This window comes from Eubalaena glacialis, chromosome 16 (genome assembly GCF_028564815.1).
Source record: "Eubalaena glacialis isolate mEubGla1 chromosome 16, mEubGla1.1.hap2.+ XY, whole genome shotgun sequence".
Lineage (NCBI taxonomy): Eukaryota > Metazoa > Chordata > Mammalia > Artiodactyla > Balaenidae > Eubalaena > Eubalaena glacialis.
In genome coordinates this window covers 73,758,845-73,782,712 of record NC_083731.1, presented here as the reverse complement: position 1 = coordinate 73,782,712, position 23,868 = coordinate 73,758,845, and the positions used below count along the sequence as shown (strand labels likewise).

General features: G+C 37.7%; 1 protein-coding gene and 1 long non-coding RNA gene across 3 annotated transcripts in view; one reads left to right on the top strand and one right to left on the bottom strand.

The window, feature by feature from the left end:
* Window positions 1–23,868, bottom strand: part of FAM124A (family with sequence similarity 124 member A) — a 105,877-nt gene that overhangs the window by 22,687 nt on the left and 59,322 nt on the right. The gene's annotated exons all lie outside the window — the stretch shown is intronic.
* LOC133076629 (uncharacterized) overlaps window positions 1–23,868 on the top strand; it is a 66,898-nt gene that overhangs the window by 20,385 nt on the left and 22,645 nt on the right. Inside the window, exon 3 of one of the 2 annotated variants that reach the window (XR_009697569.1) lies at window positions 13,671–13,738. The exons of the other annotated variant lie outside the window; for it this stretch is intronic. This is a non-coding gene — a long non-coding RNA (uncharacterized LOC133076629). Of the gene's footprint in view, window positions 1–13,670; window positions 13,739–23,868 lie in introns of those variants that run through there. 2 annotated transcript variants of the gene reach the window in all.

Below are 23,868 nucleotides of genomic sequence, written 5' to 3'. Positions count from 1 at the left end.
AGCACCTGTACTTATATAAGTATTTTAAAAAATACTCATATTTGCACATAACAGGCACTCAAATTCATACTGAATAAATACATGTGAGATAAAAATACATATCTTCTAAGATCGCTTATGATCAAGGGAATTTTAAGGTGCTTATATATGTATAAATATACATATATAAATCATAAATACCAACAATTATGTGGCTTTGATGGAAAAAAATGAGGACTTTAGTATTACTGGAGAGCAGTAGCAATATCTAACAATGAAAAAGTTTTAAGTCAAGAAGTATTTGAGGGGCTGCCTCAGGGACCAGCTTTGTTTAACATCAGTATCAGCTCTTGGGAAAATGTGGCAAGAATCACAGAAGATACTAAATAGAGGGACTGTAAACACCTAGAACTGCTAGGACACAATCAGACTACTGATATGATATATATTAAAAAGCTAACCATTTAAGAGGAACAGGAGAGAAAATCAAGGTCATAGATCTCAGGAATAAGGAGCTGAGGCTGACAGATCAAATGACAGAATCTGTAAAACTGAAAAGACGTCTCAGAAAAAGAACAAACATATCTTGCCCAAATGCAAAGCTTTCTCTTTGTATAACTTCTAAATGTTCCCTAAATATTTATTTTTCAGTATGATGTATGAATTACCCTGCCATTGGCTGTGAAACACGAGGTAGACTGTTTTTTATATCAACAAAGGATCATCAGAATTTAAGTATCACTGATTTAAGGAATTTCAAAAGAGAAATATTCCTTGCCACAGTTCCATGAGCAGATGCTAAAAGTAGCTGACTGAAATGATTAACAGCAGCTTAAGCAAGAGTCCCATTTTTGAAATTAGAATGAAAAAGAGTGAAGAAAGCATACATGAACTATGTGGGACATGATCAAAAGAAACAATATCCTCACTTTGGGAGTCCCAGAGGAGAAGGGATAAAGGGACAGAAATCTTATTCAAAGAAATATTGGCTGAAAACTTCCCAAATCTGAGGAGAGATACAGCCATCCAGGTATGGGAAGCTTAGAGATCCCACCCAAAGAGATCCTCACTGAGACACATTATAATCAATCTCTCAAAAATCAAAGTCAGAAAGAAAATCACATACAGGGAATTCTGATAAGGCTTTACATTTCTCAGCAGAAACCTTACAGGCCAGGAGACAGTGGGATGATACATTCAAAGCACATAAACAACAAAACTCATCCAAGGATATCTTACCCAACAAAAGCATGAAGGAATTTAATCACCACTAGACCTGCCCTACAAGAAATGCTAAAGGAAGTTCTTCAAACTGAAACAAATTAGTAGCACAAACACATACTGAAATAAAGAAGTTACTGGTAAAGGTGAATATATATAGTCAAATTTAAAAAACTCTATACTTCAATGGTGGTGTGTAAATCACTTTGAAATCTAGCATATAGGTTAAAGACAACAGTGTTGAAAATAAGTATAGCTGTAATATTATGTTAATATAGTATTTATAAATATAATATATAAATGTATAATATATAAATATAATTATATAAAAATATATAAAATTGGGACATCAACATAAATCTGAGGGGGGCAGGTAATTGGGTAGAACTTTCTTATGTTATAACCATCTATGATAACTTCAATTACATATTATGAAAGCCTCATGGTAATAACCACAGACCAAAACTAGATAACAGATATACAATGATAAAGAGAAAAGCAAACTACTACAAAAAATCAACTCAAAAAGAAAGACAGCAAGAGGAACTAAGGAATGACAAAACTATCAGAAAGCAATTAACATACTGGCAACAGTAAGTCCTTAGCTATCAATAATTAATGTAAATGGGCTAAATTCTCCAATTAAGACACAGATGGGCTGAATGGATTAAAAATAAGACCTAACTATATGCTGCCTACAAGAGACTCACTTAAGCATTATGGATATTCACAAACAGAATGTGAAGGGATGGAAAAAGATATTTCAAGCAAATAGAAACCAAAAGAAAGCAGGGGTGGTTTTATTTATATCAGACAAAATAGATGTTAAATCAAAAACTGTAACACAAGACAAAGTCATTATACAATGATAAAGGGGCAATTCATCAGATATATTAATTGTAAACATATATGCACCCAATATTAGAGCATCTAAAAATATTAAACAATTATTAACAGACCTGAAGGGAAAAATAGACAGCAATGCAATAGTAGTAGGGGACCTCAATACACCACTTTAAACAATGGACAGATCACCCAGGCAGAAAGTCAAGAAGGAAATAATGGATGTAAGTGATGCTTTTGAACAAATGCACCTATAGACACATACAGAATATTCCATCCAACAGCAGCAGAATACACATTCATCTCAAGTGCACACAAAACATTCTCCAGAATACATTACATGACAGGTCACAAACCACATCTTAGCAAATTTAAGAAAGCTGAAATCATACCAGGTATCTTTTCCAACCACAATGGTATGAAACTAGAAATCAATACCAGGAGGAAAGCTGAAAAATTCGCAAATATGTGGGGATTAAATAATATACTCATAAAAAACCAATGGGTCTAAGAAGAAATCAAAAGCAAAATAAAAAATATCCTGAAACAAATGAAAGCACAGCATATCAAAACCCATGGGATGCTGCAAAGGCAGTTAAGAGGGAAGTTTATAGTGACAAACATCTCAAATAAACAACCTTCTTTACACCTCAAAGAACTAGAAAGGGAAGAAGACACTGAGCCCAAATTTAACAGAAAGAAGGGAATAACAAAGATCAGAGCAGTAATAAATAGAGACTGAAAAGATAATAGAAGAGATCAATGAAACTAAGAGCTGGTTATTTAAAAGATAAATAAAACTGACAACCTTTAGCTAGACTCATCAAGAAAAAAAAGAGTAGACTCAAAGTCAGAAATGAAGAATAGATGCTAAAATGGATATCACAGAGACTACTAAGAAAAATTATATACAAATTGGACAACCTAGAAGAAATGGATAAATTCCTTTGAAACCTACAATCTACCAAGACTGAATCATGAACAAAGAGAAAAAATTTGAACAGACTGATTACTAGTAAGGAGATTGAATTAGTAATCAAAAACCTCCCAACAAACAGAAGTCTAGGATCAGATGGCTTCACTGGTGAATTCTACCAAATATTTAAGGAATAACTAAGGCCAATCCTTCTTAAACTCTTCCAGAAAAATAGAAGGGGAGGGAACACTTCCAAACTCATTTTATGAGGCCAGCATAACCCTGACGCCAAAACCAGGCAAGAGCACCAGAAGAAAAGAAAATTGCAGGCCAACAGCCCTGATGAACATAGATGGATAATTCCTCAACAAAATATTAGCAAATCAAATTCAGGACGTTAAAAGTGGCAAACAGCATGATCAAGTGGGATTTACTCCAGGGATGCAAGAATGGTTTAACATGACTCTCTTTGAATTATGGTTTTCTCAGGGTGTATGCCCAGTAGTGGGATTGCTGGGTCGTATGGTAGTTCTATTTTTAGTTTTTTAAGGAACCTCCATACTGTTCTCCATAGTGGCTGTATCAATTTACTTTCCCACCAACAGTGCAAGAGGGTTCCCTTTTCTCCACACCCCCTGTAGCATTTATTGTTTGTAGATTTTTTGATGATGGACATTCTGACTGGTGTGAGGTGATAACTCTTTGTAGTTTTGATTTGCATTTCTCTAATGATTCATTCAAAAAGAGTCATGTACCACAATGTTCATTGCAGCTCTATTTACAATAACCAGGACATGGAAGCAACCTAAGTCTCCATCGACAGATGAATGGATAAAGAAGATGTGGCACATATATACAATGGAATATTACTCAGCCATAAAAAGAAATGAAATTGAGTTATTTGTAGTGAGGTGGATGGACCCAGAGTCTGTCATCAGAGTGAAGTCAGTTAGAAAGAGAAAAACAAATACTGTATGCTAACACATATATATGGAATCTAAAAAAAAAAAAAATGGTTCTGAAGAACCTAGGGGCAGGATAGGAATAAAGATGCAGACATAGAGAATGGCCTTGAGGACACAGGGAGGGGGAAGGGTAAGCTGGGATGAAGTGAGGGAGTGGCATGGACATATATACACTACTAAATGTAAAACAGATAGCTAGTGGGAAGCAGCCATATAGCACAGGGAGATCAGTTTGGTGCTTTGTGACCACCTAGAGGGGTGGGATAGGGAAGGTGGGAGGGAGACTCAAGAGGGAGGGGATATGGGGATATATGTATACATATAGCTGATTCACTTTGTTATACAGCAGAAACTAACACAACATTGTAAAGCAATTATACTCCAATAAAGATGTTAAAAAAAATCCAATTTACAATTGCATCAAAAAGCATAAAATACCTAGGAATAAATTTAACCAAGGAGGTGAAAGACCTGTACACTGAAAACTATAAGACGTTGATGAAAACATTAAGAATACACAAATAAGTGGAAAGATATTCTATGTCCTGGATTGGAAGAATATTATGAAAATGTCCATACTAACCAAAGCAATCTACAGATTCAATGCAATCCCTATCAAAATTCCAATGACATTTATTACAGAAATAGAACAATTCCAAAATTTGTATGGAACCACAAAAGACCTTGAATAGCCAAAGCAGATAATCTTGAGAAATAAGAACAAAGAAGCATTATGCCTCCTGATTTCAAACTATATTACAAACTTATAGTAATCAAAATAGTATGCTATTGGCATAAAAACAGACACATCAATCAATGGAACGGAACAGAGAGTCCAGAAATAAACCCATGCATATGTGGTGAATTAATTTATGACAAAGGAGCCAAGTGTACAATGGGGGAAAGGACAGTCTCTTCAATAAAAGATAATGGGAAACCTGGACAGCCACTTGCAAAAGAATGAAATTGAACCACTAACTTATCCCATACACAAAAATGAACTCAAAATGGATTAAAGACCGGAATGTAAAACTTGAAACCATAAAACTCCTAGGAAAAAACATAGTAAGCTCCTTGAGATTGGTCTTGATGATGATGATTTGGATTTGACACCAAAAGCAAAGGCAACAAAAGCAAAAATAAAAAAGTGAGAATATGTCAAACTAAAATCTTCTGCACAGCAAAGGAAACGATCAACAAAATGAAAATGCAATCTACCAAATGGGAGAAAATATTTGCAAATCATGTATCTGATAAAGAGTTAACTATCCAGACAAGATCGGGTGCATTCAGGGTGGTATGGCCGTAGACCTAGAGAATGGACTTGAGGACACGGGGAGGGGGAAGGGTAAGCTGGGACGAAGTGAGAGAGTGGCATGGACATATATACACTATCAAATGTAAAATAGATAGCTAGTGGGAAGCAGCCGCATGGCACAGGGAGATCAGCTTGGTGCTTTGTGTCCACCTAGAGGGGTGGGATAGGGAGGGTGGGACGGAGACGGAAGAGGGAGGAGATATGGGGATATATGTATATGTATAGCTGATTCACTGTTATACAGCAGAAACTAACACACCATTGTAAAGCAATCATACACCAATAAAACAAAAACCAAAACAAAATGTACTGATCCATGTTGCCCCTTATAGACCTATTAAATCAGATTCTCTGTGTTTAGGCCCCCGTCTTTTTTTTTTTTTTTTTAACTATCAATGTGACTCTAGTTGCAGTCAAGGTTGAGGACCACTGATCTATAGGCAGATGTGACCATACATGGTAGGCGTCACAAAGTGTGAAGGGTGTGAAGGAGATGGAAAGAGTCTCTTGGGCTGGGAATATTTGGACTCATGGAACATACAGGATTTGAAATAGTAAAATAAGAGGATGAATGTGACTTTGAGAGGAGGAAGACATAGAAGTTTGCAAGAGCAACGGAGTTGTGACTGATGCACACAGGAAGGAGTAGGTGGTGAAAATGAAGATAGTAGGAACTTTGCAGCCTACTGTGGTGTACTTAGAATAATAGAAAATTCAGGTCAGATGATGGGTTAGGGAAGGAAATGGGCAGCAGAAAACATGTTTGGAGTTTCAGAAGTAGAAAGCAATGATTTGAGAAGATGATGTGTCCCAATCTCCCTACTAAATTTTTTGATCTACAAATGAGAAAGAAGACTAATATTCAATAGAAGAAACTCTGCAAACCACACAATTTTGAGCACCAGTGGTGCCACCCACCTCTGATCCAGACTTTCCTCCTCCCAGTGTGGTCTTCTGAGCACAAGCCAGGCTTCTCCAGACCCCCTCGTCCCCAGGCTCTTGCCCACCTCCCTTAGGGTCCTTGGTGACCTCACACTCCCTTCTCCTGGGCAGAGTAAGGAGTTGGTCCTACTATTTTCCCAACAGACCCATATGGTATAAACTTTATGGCTGCTCCCCTGACGACCCATTTTGTAAGTTACTAAACAAACCAAACTGCAAAAATAAAAATAAAAAAAGTTAATTATCCAAAATATATAAAGAACTCACACACTCAATGGCAAAAAAAAAAAAAAAAATCCAATTAAATAGCAGTCAGAGGATCTAAACAGACATTTTTCTAAAGAAGACATACTGATGGCCAACAGGTTCACAAAATGGTGCTCAACACTGGAAATGCAAATTAAAACCACAATGATATAGCATCTCACACCTGTTAAAATGGCTATTGTCAAACAGACAAGAAATAATAGTGTTGGGGAAGATATGGAAAAAAGGGAACCTCTGTGCACTGTTGGGAATGTAAATTGGTACAGTCACTATGGAAAATAATATGGAGCTTCCTCAAAAAAGTAAAGACTCTAACTCGAAAAGACATCTTCACCCTCATGTTCATTGTGGCATTATTTACAATAGCCAAGACACAGAAGCAACCTAAGTGTCCATCAATAGATGCACAGATAAAGAAGATGTGGTGTGTACATACACACACACACACATATACACACAGTGGAATATTAGCCATAAAAAGAAGGAAATTTTGCCATTTTTGACAACATGGATAGACCTCAAGGGCATTATGCTAAGTGGAACAAGTCAGACAGAGAAAGACAAATACCATATGATCTCAGTTATATGTGGAATCTAAAAAACAAATACCAAAAAAGAAAACAAAATGAGCGCATTGATACAGAGAACAGGGTATTAATTGCCAGAGGCTAGTTGGAGCGGGGGGGGGGGGTGTCAGTGAAATGGGTAAAGTGGGCCCAGACTTATAAAATTCTAGTTATAAAATAAGTCCTAGGGATGTAATGTACACCATGGTGACTATAGTTAATAATACTGTACTGCATATACGGAAGTTGCTAAGAGAGTAGATCTTAAAAGTTCTCATCAGAAGAAAAAAAATTTTCCAACTATGTTTGGTGATGAATATTAACTAGACTCATTATGATCATTTTGCAATATATACAAATATTGAATCATTAGGTTGTACACCTGAAACAAATATAATGTGATATGCCAATTCGACCTCAATAAAAAGAAAACCCTAAAGACTCCACTAAAAAACTATTAGAATAAATGAATACAGTAAAGTTGCAGGATACAAAATCAATATCATGTGCATTTCTATACACTAACAATGAATTTTCTGAAAGAGAAGTTAAGAAAGCAATTCCAGGGGAGAGGAACCAAGATGGCAGAGTAGAAGGACGTGCTCTCACTCCCTCTTGCGAGAACACCAGAATCACAACTAGCTGCTGGACAATCATCGACAGGAAGACACTGGAACTCACCAAAAAAGATATCCCACATTCAAAGACAAAGGAGAAGCCACAATGAGATGGTAGGAGGGGCGCAATCACAGTAAAATCAAATCCCATAACTGCTGGGTGGGTGACTCACAGACTGGAGAACACTTATACCACAGAAGTCCACCCCCTGGAGTGAAAGTTCTGAGCCCCACGTCAGGCTTCCCAACCTGGGGGTCCGGCAACAGGAGGAGGAATTCCTAGAGAATCAGACTTTGAAGCCTAGTGGGAATTGATTGCAGGACTTTGACAGGACTGGGGGAAACAGAGAATCCACTCTTGGAAGGCACACACAAAGTAGTGTGCACATCGGGACCCAGGGGAAGGAGCAGTGACTCCAGGGGAGACTGAAGCAGACCTACCTGCTAGTGTTGGAGGGTCTCCTGCAGAGGCGGGGGTGGGGGGGCTGTGGCTCACCATGGGGACAAGGACACTGACAGCAGAAGTTCTGGGAAGTACTCCTTGGCATGAGCCATCCCAAAGTCTGTCATTAGCCCCAGCAAAGAGCCCAAGTAGGCTCCAGTGTTGGGTTGCCTCAGGCCAAACAACCAAAAGGGAGGGAACCCAGCCCCATCCATAAACAGTCAAGTAGGTGAAAGTTTTACTGAGCTCTGCCCACCAGAGCAACAGTCAGCTCTAGCCACCACCAGTCCCTCCCATCAAGCCTCTTAGATAGCCTCATCCACCAGAGGGCAGAGAGCAGAAGCAAGAAGAACTACAGTCCTGCAGCCTGTGGAACAAAAACCACATTCACAGAAAGATAGACAAGATGAAAAGGCAGAGGGCTATGTACCAGATGAAGGAACAAGATAAAACCCAGAAAAACAACTAAATGAAGTGGAGATAGGCAACTTCCAGAAAAAGAATTCAAAATAGTGATAGTGAAGATGATCCAGGACCTCGGAAAAAGAATAGAGGCAAAGATCGAGAAGATGCAAGAAATGTTTAACAAAGACCTAGAAGAATTAAAGAACAAACAGAGATGAACAATACAATAACTGAAATGAAAACTACACTAGAAGGAATCAACAGCAGAGTAACTGAGGCAGAAGAACGGATAAGTGACCTGGAAGACAGAATGGTGGAATTCACTGCTGTGGAACAGAATAAAGAAAAAAGAATGAAAAGAAATGAAGACAGCCTAAGAGACCTCTGGGACAACATTAAATGCAACAACATTCGCATTGTAGGGGTCCCAGAAGGAGAAGAGAGAGAGAAAGGACCAGAGAAAATATTTGAAGAGATGATAGTCGAAAACTTCCCTAACATGGGAAAGGAAATAGCCACCCAAGTCCAGGAAGCACAGCGAGTCCCATACAGGATAAACCCAAGGAGAAACACGCTGAGACACATAGTAATCAAATTGGCAAAAATTAAAGACAAATTATTGAAAGCAGCAAGGGAAAAATGACAAATAACATACAAGGGAACTCCCATAAGGTTAACAGCTGATTTCTCAGCAGAAACTCTACAAGCCAGAAGGGAGTGGCATGATACACTTCAAGTGATGAAAGGGAAGAACCTACAACCAAGATTACTCTACCCAGCAAGGATGTCATTCAGATTTGATGGAGAAATCAAGAGCTTTACAGACAAGCAAAAGCTAACAAAATTCAGCACCACCAAACCAGCTCTACAACAAATGCTAAAGGAACTTCTCTAAGTGGGAAACACAAAAGAAGAAAAGGATCTACAAAAACAAACCCAAAACAATTAAGAAAATGGTCATAGGAACATACATATCGATAATTACCTTAAATGTGAATGGATTAAATGCTCCAACCAAAAGACACAGGCTTGCTGAATGGATACAAAAACAAGACCCATATATATGCTGTCTACAAGAGACCCACTTCAGACCTAGGGACACATACAGACTGAAAGTGAGGGGATGGAGAAAGATACTCCATGCAAATGGAAATCAAAAGAAAGCTGGAGTAGCTATACTCATATCAGATACAAGGGACTTTAAAATAAAGAATGTTATAAGAGACAAGGAAGGACACTACATAATGATCAAGGCATCAATCCAAGAAGAAGATATAACAATTATAAATATATATGCACCCAACACAGGAGCACCTCAGTACATAAGGCAACTGCTAACAGCTATAAAAGAGGAAATCGACAGTAACACAATAATAGTGGGGGACTTTAACACCTCACTTACACCAATGGACAGATCATCCAAACAGAAAATAAATAAGGAAACAGAAGTTTTAAATGACACAACAGACCAGATAGATTTAATTGATATTTATAGGACATTCCATCCCCAAACAGCAGATTACACTTTCTTCTCAAGTGCACACGGAACATTCTCCAGGATAGATCACATCTTGGGTCACAAATCAAGCCTCACTAAATTTAAGAAAATTGAAATCATATCAAGCATCTTTTCTGACCACAACACTATGAGATTAGAAATGAATTACAGGGAAAAAAACGTAAAAAAGACAAACACATGGAGGCTAAACAATACGTTACTAAATAACCAAGAGATCACTGAAGAAATCAAAGAGGAAATAAAAAAATACCTAGAGACAAATGACAATGAAAACACGATAATCCAAAACCTATGGGACACAGCAAAAGCAGTGCTAAGAGGGAAGTTAATAGCTATACAAGCCTACCTCAAGAAACAAGAAAAATCTCAAATAAACAATCTAACCTTACACCTAAAGGAACTAGAGAAAGAAGAACAAACAAAACCCAAATTTAGCAGAAGAAAAGAAATCATAAAGATCAGAGCAGAAATAAATGAAATAGAAACAAAGAGAACAATAGCAAAGATCAATAATACTAAAAGCTGGTTGAGAAGATAAATAACACTGATAAACCATTAGCCAAACTCATCAAGAAAAAGAGGCAGAGGACTCAAATCAATAAAATTAGAAATGAAAAAGGAGAAGTTACAACAGACACCGCAGAAATACAAAGCATCCTAAGAGACTACTACAAGCAACTCTATGCCAATAAAATGGACAACCTGGAAGAAATGGACAAATTCTTAGAAAGTTATAACCTTCCAAGACTGAACCAGGAAGAAACAAAATATGAACAGACCAATCACAAGTAATGAAATTGAAACTGATTAAAAATCTTCCAACAAACAAAAGTCCAGGACCAGAAGGCTTCACAGGTGAATTCTATCATACATTTAGAGAAGAGCTAACACCCATCCTTCTCAAACTCTTCCAAAAAATTGCAGAGGAAGAAACACTCCCAAACTCATTCTATGAGGCCACCATCACCCTGATACCAAAACCAGACAAAGATACTACAAAAAAAGAAAATTACAGACCAATATCACTGATGAATATAGGTGCAAAAATCCTCAACAAAATACTAGCAAACAGAATCCAACAACACATTAAAAGGATCATACACCATGATCAAGTGGGATTTATCCCAGGGATGCAAGGATTCTTCAATATATGCAAATCAATCAATGTGATACACCATTATTAACAAATTGAAGAATAAAAACCATATGATCATCTCAATAGATGCAGAAAAAGCTTTTGACAAAATTCAACACCCATTTATGATAAAAACTCTCCAGAAAGTGGGCATAGAGGGAACCTACCTCAACATAATAAAGGCCATATATGACAAACCCACAGCAAACATTCTCAATGGTGAAAAACTGAAAGCATTTCCTCTAAGATCAGGAACAAGACAAGGATGTCCACTCTCACCACTATTATTCAACATAGTTTTGGAAGTCCTATCCATGGCAATCAGAGAAGAAAAAGAAATAAAAGGAATACAAATTGGAAAAGAAGAAGTAAAACTGTCACTGTTTGCAGATGACATGATACTATACATAGAGAATCCTAAAAATGCCACCAGAAAACTACTAATCAATGAATTTGGTAAAGTTGCAGGATACAAAATGCACAGAAATCTCTTGCATTCCTATACACTAATGGTGAAAAATCTGAAAGAGAAATTATGGAAACACTCCCATTTACCATTGCAACAAAAAGAATAAAATATCTAGGAATAAACCTACCTAGGGAAACAGAAGACCTGTATGCAGGAAACTATAAGACACTGATGAAAGAAATTAATGATACCAACAGATGGAGAGATATACCATGTTCTTGGATTGGGAGAATCAATATTGTGAAAATGACTATACTACCCAAAGCAATCTACAGATTCAGTGCAATCCCTATCAAATTACCAATGGCACTTTTTACAGAACTAGAACAAATCATCTTAAAATTTGTATGGAGACACAAAAGACCCCAAATAGCCAAAGCAGTCTTGAGGGAAAAAAACGGAGCTGGAGGAATCAGACTCCCTGACTTCAGACTATACTACAAAGCTACAGTAATCAAGACAATATGGTACTGGCACAAAAACAGAAACATAGATCAATGGAACAGGATAGAAAGCCCAGAGATAAACCCACGCACCTATGGTCAACTGATCTATGACAAAGGAGGTAAGGATATACAATGGAGAAAAGACAGCCTCTTCAATAAGTGGTGCTGGGAAAACTGGACAGCTACATGTAAAAGAATGAAATTAGAACACTCTGTAACACCATACACAAAAATAAACTCAAAATGGATTTGAGACCTAAATGTAAGACCGGACACTATAAAACTCTTAGAGGAAAACATAGGAAGAACACTCTCTGACATAAATCACAGCAAGATCTTTTTTGATCCACCTCCTAGAGTAATGGAAATAAAAACAAAAATAAACAAATGGGACCTAATGAAACTTCAAAGCTTTTGCACAGCAAAGGAAACCATAAACAAGACGAAAAGACAACCCTCAGAATGGGAGAAAATATTTGCAAATGAATCAACGGACAAAGGATTAATCTCCAAAATATATAAACAGCTCATTCAGCTCAATATTAAAGAAACAAACAACCCAATCCAAAAATGGGCAGAAGACCTAAATAGACATTTCTCCAAAGAAGACATACAGATGGCCAAGAAGCACATGAAAAGATGCTCAACATCACTAATTATTAGAGAAATGCAAATCAAAACTATATTGAGGTATCACCTCACACCAGTTAGAATGGGCATCATCAGAAAATCTACAAACAACAAATGCTGGAGAGGGTGTGGAGAAAAGGGAACCCTCTTGCACTGTTGGTGGGAATGTAAATTGATACAGCCACTATGGAGAACAATATGGAGGTTCCTTAAAAAACTAAAAATAGAATTACCATATGATCCAGCAATCCCACTACTGGGCATATACCAGAGAAAACGATAATTCAAAAAGACACATGCACCCCAATGTTCATTGCAGCACTATTTACAATAGCCAGGTCATGGAAGCAACCTAAATGCCCATCGACAGATGAATGGATAAAAAAGTTGTGGTACATATATACAATGGAATATTACTCAGCCATAAAAAGGAACGAAATTGAGTCATTTGTTGAGACGTGGATGGATCTAGAGACTGTCATACAGAGTGAAGTAAGTCAGAAAGAGAAAAACAAATATATTAACGCATGTATGTGGAACCTAGAAAAATGGTACAGATGAGCCGGTTTGCAGGGCAGAAGGTGAGACACAGATGAAGAGAACAGACATATGGACACCAAGGGGGGAAAACTGCGGTGGGGTGGGGATGGTGGTGTGCTGAATTGGGCGATTGGGATTGACATGTATACACTGATGTGTATAAAACTGATGACTAATAAGAACCTGCAGTATAAAAAAACAAACAAAACAACTAATACTAAACTTTCATTGGGTTATTTGTATGGAAATATGTTAATATAAATGTTTCAGACATTACATGAAATTTCTAAAAATCTTATATGTTCTGGTATAATGTTATAAGTCATAATTCTAGTTATTACTTTAAAATGTATATCTCAGAAATAACTAAATTTCCTTGTGAATTGCATTATTATGAACTTTCATCAAATCTTTAACCATGGTCATTTTTAAGTCTTTTGTCATTTACAGACAGTTCTGGGTGTACTCTGATGCCTTCACAAAAATGTTCCTATAAAAGGGTTTCATCTTCAAGGAATTCATGGAAAAGACTCTGACAAGTACAGGTTTCTGGTAACTGACTATACTGCTGAACTGAATGAATAAGCATTTTCAGAACTCTAATGGAAAACTGATGAATTCATAAAAGTGCTAACAAAAGATCAAGATGAAAAAAAAAATAATTACATGGGACTGAGTGAACTGATGAGGATGATTATAATTTTTGTGACTTTCTGTTTGAATAATAAAAAAAAACCCCACAAGGACTCAGGCAAAAAATATACAAATCAATTTTCACTGCAAAGTAAAGGACCTGTTACAGTGGAGGATTACTGGACTGAATGTCAATATTATGACATAGTATGAGTGTGTTTCGTGTTTGGTAACTGCAATCATTGTTGCTTTTGTTGTGGTCATCCATTTACAATGCTTGGTGTCAGTTTATTTATCTCTTGTAAAAATAAAATACAGTGTGAAAAAAAAAAAAAGAAAAATATCTCTGAGCAGAGAAAGAAAAATCTGTAGAGATTTGGACAAATCCACCACAGCTGTGCCAACATATGGCAAGCTGATTAATACATGTGTCAGTAGTAATAATGAACTGTGCAAAAATATTATCCATGTAAACTGTTTATCTGAGAAATACAAGTGTTTCCCCCCCAAAAAAAGCAATTCCATTTACAATGGCACTATAAACAACAAAATACTTAGGAATAAATTTAGCCAAGGAGGTGAAAGATCTATACATTGAACACTGTAAGACACTGAAGAAAACACAAATAAATGGAAAAATATCCTGTGTTCCTAGATTGGGAGAATTAATATTGTAAACATGTCCATACTACCCAAAGTGATCTACAGACTTAGTGCAATCACAATCAAAATTCCAATGACATTTTTTACAGAAACAGAAAAAATTACCCTAAAATGGGTTTGGAATCATAAAAGACCCCCAAATAGCAAAATAATCCTGAGAAAGAAGAACAAAGCTGGAGGCATCACAATACCTGATTTGAGCTAAATTTCAAAGGTATAGTAATCAAAACTGTGTGTTTTTATGGTATGGCATAAAAACAGACACACATAGACCAATGGAACAAAATGGAGATCCCAGAAATAAATCCATGCATATACGGTCAACTAGTATTTGACAAAGAAGCCACGAATACTCAATGGAGAAAAGACAAGTCTCTTCAATAAATGGTGCTGGGAAAATTGGATATTCACTTGGAAAAGAATGAAACTAGGCCCCTATTTTACACCACTCACAAATATTAACTTGAAGTGGATTAAAGACTTAAACCTGAAACTATAAAACTCCTAGAAGAAACATAGTAAAAAAGCTCCTTGACATGGGTCTTGGTAGTAATTTTTTGAATATGACATCTAAAGCACAAACAACAATATAAAAAGTAAACAAGTGAGACTAGATCAAATAAAAAGCTTCTACACAGCAAAAGAAATGATCAACAAAATGAAGAGACAACCTATGGAATGGGAGAAGATATCTGCAAATCACATATCTGATATGGGGTTAATATAAAAAAATATATAAAGAACTCACACAACCTAATAGCAAAAACAAACAAAAAACAACCCAAACAAAATGGGCAAAGGACCTGAATAAGCATTTTTTCAAAGAAAATATACGAATGGCCAACAGGTACAGGAAAAGGTGTTTAACATCACTATCATTGGGAAATGCAAATCAAAACCACAATGAGATATCACCTCTTGTTTGTTACAAAGGCTATCGTGAAACAGATGAGATAATGAATGCTGATAAGGATGCAGAGAATAGGGAACCCTTGTGCACTGTTGGTGGGAATATAAACTGATGCAGTCACTATGAAAAACAATATGAAGTTTCCTCAAGATATTGAAAATAGAACTACCATATGATCTAGCAATTCCACTTCTGGGAGTATGTCCAAAAGAAATGAAATCACTATGTCACAGCAATATCTGCACCCTCATGTTCATGGTAGCATTATGTATAATAGCCAAGCCATGGAAACAACCTAAGTGTCCATCAACAGATAAAGAAAATATGATATATATGCCCATGGAATATTATTCAGCCATGAGAAAAAAGGAAATCTTGCCATTGTGACAACAGTAATGGACCTTGAGGGCATTATGCTGAGTAAGGTAAGTCAGATAAAGACAAACATCACTTATATGTGGAATCTAAAAACACCAAACCTGTAAAAACAGAGAGTAGAATGGTGGTTACTAGGGGCTGGGGGTGGGGGAATTGGAGGGTTGTTATTTAAGGGTACAAACCTGTAACTAGTAGATGAGTAAGTTCTGAAGTTCTAACGTACAACAAAGTGATTATAGTCAACAATACTATATTGTTTATAGTATATAATAGTATACTATAGTATACTATAGTATACTATTATATAGTATACTATATACTACTATATACTACTGTAGTAGTATATAGTATACTATACTATACTATAGTACTACTATACTATACTATATACTACTATAGTATACTATAGTAGTATATAGTATACTATATACTACTATAGTAGTATATAGTATACTATACTATATACTACTATATAGTATATAGTATACTATATAGTACACTATATACTATATAGTATACTATACTATAACAGTATACTATAGTATACTATAGTTTATAGTTTATAATATTATAAACTTCACAGTTGCGAAGAGTGTAGATCTTAATTATTCTCCATACACACAAAAAATAATAGACATGATAAAGCTTTTAGCTAACACTACTGAAGTAATCATATTGTAATATATAAATGTTATCAAAGCAACACACTGTGCACCTGGAATTCTTAAAAATCCCATTTTTACTTTATTTGAGCACTAATCAAGAGAAAGTGTATTTTTGGTTTTGAATTATCCAGATAATTGTTTCAATTCTTCCTTTTAGTTTTCTAGTGCACTGAAGGTATAATGCTAGCCTGTGGGACTGACCTTCAACCAACTACTATATTGTAGGTCAGAGGATTATTCATTTAAGTCAACATGCACACACACACATATATATTTGGGAACCTGGTTGGAATCTTAGAGATTTAGTTTAGCTCAAGGTTTCTCAATTCAGCATAATTGACGTTTTGGGCCGGATAGTTCCTTGCTGTGGGAGGCTGCCCTCTGCATTCATTGTATGCTGCCCAACAGATGCCTGTAGCACCCCTCTCCCCCCTGACATACTGAGACAACCAAAAATGTCTCCAGACATTGCCAAATGTTCTCAGGCATGGGAGGGGTACAAAAATGCCCCCAGTTGAGAACCACTGCTTTTGTACTATGGAAACATAATGCCTTTAAATAAACTCAGCAGTCAAAAATTCTGTGGGAATCCCTCATCATCATTTTTTAAATTAAATTTTTATTTTTATAAACTGATATGTAGACAGTTTTAAAAACAAAGTACAGTTGACCCTTGAAAAACACGGGTTTGACTGCATGAGTCCACTTATATGTGGATATTTTTCCATACTAAATACTACAGTACTATATGGCATGAATACAAAGGAACCATGGATACCGAGGGCTGACTCTAAGTTATATGTGGATCAACCACTGCCTTGTTCAAGGGTCAACTGTGGTTCTACAAAACTTGTAGTGGAAAAAAAAGAAGGTTCTACTTTTACCCCCGAGTCTTATTTCTTAGAGCAGTGCTGTTCAATAAAACTTTCTGCAATGATGTAAATGTTTTATATCTGCGCTGTCTGGTATGGAAGCTACCAGCCTGTCAGTGACAAGAGACAGTCACTAGTCCCCTAGTTCATGAAGGCAGGAAGGGAGTGTGGTTTGGGGACCCTCAATCTTAGAGGAAGCAGAGGGGCTGTGTCCTCCCAAAGATAACTTATTGACCTGACAATACCCCCAGCCCTCTTATATGGAGATGGGGCTGGAAGAAGTTCCGGTTCTGCTGAACTGGGTCACCCGGCATGCCTTGTAGAGGGAAACGGCTGATCTCACAGTTGGAGCTTCTCAAAATTTCAAGTGTAGGGTTCTTAACACCTCTGTTTTTCTGCCTGGACTCCAATTACTAATTCAGGGATAATTGGGCACCCATCACTACTGTCTGGCATAAATAAATAAAAATGAATTATCAAAACTCAAAGGCAATGCTATTTCAAGGCTGAGCTAGTTGCCCATGTCAGATAAGGAGCCACACTTAAAATGAGGCAACACCAATGAGTCATGTCTAGTGAACATCTTCAAAACCTTCCAGTTGACTTGGGCAAGGTTACATTACTGCCAGACTACTATTCCCCTCCTGGCCACTCTCCACTTCAGCCCCTGACACTGTCATTAGGGCAGTGAACACACACATGTGCCAGAACAGATACTGACAAAGAGTCCTCGAGACGGAGGCTGTCATGAAATCATGCCAAGAGAAGTGAGAGTGGAATTAATTGTATTAGGCAGGCCAGTAGTTTGCAATTCTGGCTGCACATAAGAATCACCTGGCAAGCTTTTAAAAATACCCCACTCTAGAGCAAATGAAACAAAATCTCTGGGGTGGGTCCCAGGCATCAGTTGAAAAACTTCCCAGGTGATTTTAACATCCAGCCAGAACTGGGACTGCTGTTTTAGTCCAACTTCCTGATTTTCTCTTGTGCCCAGGGCACATAACTATTTTTATGGCTACTGAAAGTGATATTCTGAATGACTTGAGAGTATATATTTTCATAACTGTATACTCTTCAAAATTTAAAAACCCTCTTTCTTACTTTCTGTGAAGTAAACTCTTGCCACCTTCCAGCTCCAAAAATCTGTGATTCTGAAAACCTAGACCCAGAAAACTGTGCCTTATGTAACTTTCACTAAGAAAGCTGGTGGGAGAAGCAGAGTTAGCACACAGGAATATTCTTTTCTCTCTGTCTAACCCCCCCACTATGTTAATTAGATTAGCATTCACTTTTTCCCCTCGTTTTATACAATTATTTTAGCTAAAATATACTGAACTTGTCCTCTCAATCTTTGTCTGGAAAATATGGATAATGGAAATTCCGAAGAATAAGTTTCCACTGCCACATTGGTAAGCTATGGCTTACCTAAGCTTCCTCTTGCAGTATTATCTGTTAACTCACTTAAAACAGAGAACTATTGAATACATTTGTAATGCTTAGGCCAGGAACACAAGGCTGCCTACATCAGAAGAGATCAACTAACTGCCCCACAGAAAAAAGACCCGGGCTGAACAAAAGCTCCATCTAGCCTTCCCCAGAATAGATGGACATCACTGTCATTGTAGATTCTAAAGAGCAAAGATGGATCTAATCTTTTCCATGAATCTGCCTCACTGGGGAAAAATGTTGATTGTTGAGATTAGTCCTGTAATAACAATGCCTCTACTCAGCAAACAGAATTTAGGACAGTGCCTCCAATTTCATGAGTTAATAAGAAGCATGCCAGGAATATGTCAAGAACTCACTGTGGCTATTATTTGCAAAGCAGCAGTACTCATTATGTCCTTAGGAGCTTTCCCGACCAGAATTATGTGTGGGCTTTCTTGGGTGGTGAAAAGCAAGTAAAAATATTAAATTAAAAAAAAATCCAGTCTTTGAAGTGCTCACTATTCAAAACACAGATGCAGAGACAGAAGGATCTAAAGATGGGACAACCTGACAGATGTGCAACGAATATGCCAATTAAATAAGCATTTTTACTCAAGACAAGATAGGATGCAAGTATCTTCAGATGTCGTAAAGTATGGCTCGTTTCAGGCTTGCATATTCAGATATGGCAACAACCTGACATGCAGTCACTGGCCCATTTGCCTAAAGAAGCACCAGCCACTCTAACCTGCTGGGAAATCAGAACTGGAGGACGAATATTGGTCTGGGGTCACTGCTCTGGGCTGGGCCCACGCTGAAGTTTCAGAGGACCGTTGAGAGGATGGGCCAGATCCCCATTTCTATGCGATCTGGGAGTGCCCGGAGTAAACAGGACCTCTCCCAGAACACCATGAGTAAGAGTGGCCCAAAGAACTGTCTCCCTGGTTCCACGCTCACCCAGTTCAGTAGCTGGGCCCTTGGACCTTCTACTGTCTTGGGGAACAGGCTGGCTGTACTTGGACTAGTTCTGGCTGGGATTAAACTAACATCCCATTGGTCACTCAGTGAAAATTCTTGACTATCAGTTTAGGTTTTCTGATCTGCTTTTGTGCACAGAAAACTATCTAAAAACTACTTTTGAAAAATTAATATACAATTAAATACAGCTACCCATTTCAAGCCCAAATTTTCCTTAAACTTACTAATTTGAGTTCAATTCCCAAATCTTATTACTCCACTAATAGATCTAGCAAATGTTAATAATTAACACTTATTTTTAAAAGGGCTCTTGCAGCTTAATTAACTTCCTTTAACATCTTAAACTGCATTTATACATTTAATGTATTGATTTTCTTTTTAAGTAGTTCAGTGGTCTGATTAATAAACAAAACCTTTTCAGTCCCTAAATAACTCTAGTAAATCTAATCAATTAAACAGAAATGTCAACTATTAAATCCTCTTAAATGTTTCAAGGTTACAAATTTACTAACTTGACTCTCATATCCCTCTACTTAAAACAGCAAATATAAATCAATTCTAAGCTACATTTTAAATTGGAATCACAATACTGATATCTTGTTCTCATAGACCAAATTCTCGAAAACACAACAAACTCTTAAATACCAGACATGAACAAATTATTTCTGAACCTAACACAAACTTTTTAACACAGGTTTTGTTTACTTTATTATTTCTATACTTAATCCTATTTTATTCTGGGATTAAGACATCACATCCACTAAGGAGATAACTCTGTTATCCCAAACAATTTGGCATTGCTTTTCGAGCTGACCGAGGTTGCATGTGGACAGCTATTTTGGCCAAGAGGAGTTCCAATAAGGAGGGACAAATAGGGCCCTCTTTTATGGTTGCTAAACAGGGATTCCAGGAGTTAAAGAGGTTATCTGCATGATCCATCTTGCTGGATTTAAGTCAAATCGTTATCTAATTTCTCTCTATGAACAGACTTCTGCATCCTCCCCTCAGATTGTGGCAACTTCCATCATTGCTTCATTAGCTCTGCAAGTCTTTGCTTCACTTAAGATATTTACAGGGAGCTTCCCTGGTGGCGCAGTGGTTGAGAGTCTGCCTGCCAATGCAGGGGACACGGGTTTGAGCCCTGGTCTGGGAAGATCCCACATGCCGTGGAGTGACTGGGCCCGTGAGCCACAATTACTGAGCCTGCGCATCTGGAGCCTGTGCTCCGCAACAAGAGAGGCCACGATAGTGAGAGGCCCGCGCACTGCGATGAGGAGTGGCCCCCGCTTGCCGCAACTGGAGAAAGCCCTCGCACAGAAACGAAGACCCAACACAGCCATAAATAAATAAATAAATAGAACTCAATTATGCTATACCCCAAACGAAAACAAATCTATAAGATATTTACATGTTACTCCATTGGACTCTACATCTCCCAGGGCTTTGCTGTCTCTGCAGTCTGCTGATAACCAGGTGTTCTTGGGTTCATGGAAGGATGAGCCAGTTGAGCCTGGAAAGCCCAGCCATTTGAAATGTCCCACATTGTGGGGGGGCGGTGGGAAGAATTGGGAGATTGGGATTGACACATACATACTATTGATACTATGCATAAAATAGATAACTAATGAGAACATACTGTATAGCACAGGGAGCTCTACTTAATGCACAGTGGTGACCTAAATGGGAAGGAAATCCAAAAAAGAGGGGATGTATGTGTTGCTGATTCATTTTGCTGTACAGTAGAAACTAACACAACACTGTAAAGCAATTATATGCCAATAAAAATTAATTAAAAAAAAAGGTCCCATGTGATCAGGTGTTAAAGTAGTGACCCCAAAGCAGCTGGGCAACTGAAGAGAGAGGTAGGTTCAGGAAAGAAAGGTGTTAGACTGGCTCATAACTCAACTATCAACATCATTAGACTTAATGGGATCTTGGGAAAACAGTTTTACGTACTGACTTCCAGGACCCTCCAACATGGCATCCTCTTGTGGCCACTCGTGGACCCACAGGCCTCCAGTGTCTCTACCTCCTTGGAGGTCCCAGCTGCATGTGTTCATGTCACATGATCCTGCTCCTGCTACCTAAGTGACTGAGCCAAGAGTGGACACCTGACCAAAGGGAAACAAGCAAAAATACTGGGCTGAACAACTGGATTCTCTCCTGAACGAAGACACGCAGCCAAGGGTGGTCACACCAATGGCACAGCAGGAGTCTGGAGTGTTTTTTTTTAATCTAACTATCTATCTATCTATCTTTATTTTTGGCTGCATTGGGTCTTCGTTGCTGCATGCGGGCTTTCTCTAGTTGCAGCGAGCAGGGGCTACTCTTCGTTGCGGTGTGCAGGCTTCTCATTGCAGTGGCTTCTCTTGTTGCGGAGCACGGGCTCTAGGCACATGGGCTTCAGTAGTTGTGGCTCGCGGGCTCTAGGGCACAGGCTCAGTAGTTGTGGCGCACGGGCTTAGTTGCTCCATGGCATGTGGGATCTTCCCGGACCAGGGCTCAAACCCATGTCCCCTGCATTGGCAGGCAGATTCTGAACCACTGCACCACCAGGGAAGTCCCAGGAGTCTGGAGTCTTGTCTAACAGAAAAAGTATTAGTTCTGACCTAACCCCACGTTCTCTGGTGAAAGGAGGTTAAAGACCGTCTTTCTATAGCATTAGGAGAACGCTGTAAAACTGTTTCTTTATTTAACAATACCCAAGCCCTTGAAGCTTCCTCCTTGATCCTGTTTACTATTTCGTCAGCTATTCCCATTGATCCTTTCTATGGCCCTTTCAAAAGATGGCAATCAAAACTGAATTTTGTCCTCTAAGATTGAATGTATTACTCCCTTGGTTGTCAAGGACTGAAACTCATCTCAAACTATTAAAAAGAAAGATTTACGTAAGAACACTGAGGAGACGTTCATAACTGCAGAAGGGCAGCAAGCCATGGGAATAAGCAGAGCTACGGATTCATACACAATAAGGCCCATTCTTTCTCTTCTCAGGCCTTTTCTTGTAGGTCAGTACTATTCTTTTCTTTCATGGTAGGGTGGCTTTCTCTACATAGTAGAAAACACAGCTGCTGACCACTCCCAGGCTTTATATGTTAGAGCTTCAGCCATCTGGACAGAGATTAACTTATTTTCTCAATCAATACCAGTTCCCCAATGCGAAAATGACAGTGCACAGATAGTTGACATACATCAACTACAGCTGGAAGGCAGGATTAGGTTAGTCTAACATGGGGCTTTGGCTGTACCTGTGTGAATGGGGGAGGGGGCTCTCAACAAAGGACTACTGGGAAGGGAATACCTTACTTGGCCACAGTATGGAGATGACCAAGCTGAACATTAACAGAAGGGCATCCTAATCCTTACACTTCAGATCACTGCTTAGATGGTCCAACATTAGGCTTTCTCTTAAATAAATTATATTTCTCATTTACGTTGTTAGAAAGTCTTCTGTATCAAAAAAGAATATTTTAAAAAATCTTATTTATATGAAAGCTAGGTGGCAATTAAGACTGCAAAAGCTTACTTCCTGAAAATTTGTAGGAAATGAACAGGTAGCCAATAGCCTAATGACTGAGGTGTGATTTCAGCCTAGCAGTTTTAGGTATTTTCTTTGCTTCTCATTTTTAGGAATATATCCTTATCTTTTCAGGTCCAAGAGAGAAAAATCAATTTGCAATTTCTGACAACAAATAGTTAAGTAATGCATTGATTTTAGACGAAAATGACTTTCATTCTGGAATATTCAAAATCATATACATATGTTGTCAAGTGCACATGGAACATACTCTAGGGTAGATCATATGTTAGGGCACAAAACAAGTCTTAATAAATTTAAGGAGACTGAAATCATATCAGCCATCTTTTCCAACCACAATGGTATGAAACTTGAAATCAATTACAAGTAGAAAACAGGAAAATCCACAAATATGTGGAGATTAAACATCATGCTACTGAACAACCAATGAGTCAAAGAAGAAATCAAGAGAAGAATAATAATTACCTTTGGAGAAATAAAAATAGAACATACCAAAACTTACAGAATACAGCAAAAGCAACTCTAAGAGGGAAGTTCATAGTGATAAACGCCTAATCAAGAAACAAATATTTCAAACAGCTTC